This window comes from Orycteropus afer, unplaced genomic scaffold (assembly GCF_000298275.1).
Source record: "Orycteropus afer afer isolate SDZICR_OR568_19922 unplaced genomic scaffold, OryAfe1.0 scaffold00305, whole genome shotgun sequence".
In the NCBI taxonomy this organism is placed as follows: Eukaryota; Metazoa; Chordata; class Mammalia; order Tubulidentata; family Orycteropodidae; genus Orycteropus; species Orycteropus afer.
In genome coordinates this window covers 2,409,798-2,411,289 of record NW_006921892.1, presented here as the reverse complement: position 1 = coordinate 2,411,289, position 1,492 = coordinate 2,409,798, and positions in this window count along the sequence as shown.

Sequence of the window (1,492 nt, the reverse complement as noted above, 5' to 3'; positions counted from 1 at the left end):
TATGCTGAGCAAATAATCTGAGAGGCTGGACTATATGAAGAAGAATGTGGCAACAGGATTGAGAAAGACTCATTAACAATGTGTGATACACTGATGACACAACTTTGCTTGTTGAAAGTTAGGATGACTTGAAACACTTAGTGATGAAAGTTAAAGAATACAGTCTGCATATGGATTACATCTTAATATAAAGAAAACAAAAATCCTCACAATTGAACCTATTAGCAGCCTCACAATAAATGGAGAAAAGATTGAAGTTGTCAAAAACTTCACATTGCTTGGTTCTACAATCAACACCAATGGAGGCAGCAGTCAGGACATCAGATGACATATAGCCATGGGCAAACTGGCTGCAAAAGAGCTCTTTCAAGTGTTGAGAAGCAAAGATATCTCCTTGAAGAGTAAGGTGTCCCTAACCCAAGCCATGGTATTTTCAATTGCCTCATATGCATGTGAGAGCTGGACAATGAATAAGGAAGACTGAAGAAGAGTTGATGCTTTTGAGATGCTGGCAAAGAATACTGAAAGTACCGTGGAGTGCTAAAAGATCTAACAAATCTGTCCTGGGGGAAGTGCAGTCAGAATGCTCCTTGGAAGAGAGAATGCCCAGACTTTGTCTCACTTACTTTGGTCACATAGTCAGATGAGACCATTTCCTGGAGAAGGATGTCATGCTTGGTAAGGTGGAGGGCCGATGAAAGAGGGGAAGGCCCTCCATGAGATGGATTGATTGGCACAGTGGCCACTGCTATGGGCTCAAGTATAGCAAGGATTGTGGTGTTAGTGCGGGACCAGACAGTATTTCGTTCTGCTGTGTATAGGGTCGCTAAGAATCAGAGATGACTCAACGGCACCTAACAACAACAACAACAATCTTAAGGATAGGTTAATGCCTGACAAGGGGAGGTGGTTACTATGTGACATGGAGTGAGAAAGGAAATGGCTTATAGTTTCCTACAAGCAGGGCTAAAGGAGATGGGGTCTGAGACCAATTTTGTGGTGCTGCAGTTACTGACCATACAACTTGCAATGGGACTCTGGTACAAATATTGGGTGTAGACCTAGAGTCCTATTGCCTGCCCAGAAACCACCTTTTGGCACTGGAGAGATTGGTTGTGAATTGAACAGTTATCTGACTTGATGAAATTTCTCTATATATCATTCACTGTCTTCTATCATTCTGATGGATCTGTGTCAACAAAAATCTCTGGAACCTCACTGGCTATGATGAATTTACTGCCACCATGTCCTTTTAGCCAAAATATTACCTACTCCTCTTAGTCAGTCTAAAGAGCTACTGATGCTTATTAAGTCCCCTTCTGTACCACCTGGTGGGACCAAATATCCACGCTTTATTAATAATAACAACTATAATGCCAAGGAGAAGGTCAGATGTTAATAATTTAGTAAGTACTACTTATTATGTAGAAGCTCTGGTAGCATAGTGCCTAAGGCACTTGACTGCTAACCAGAAGGCTGGTGGTTCAAACCC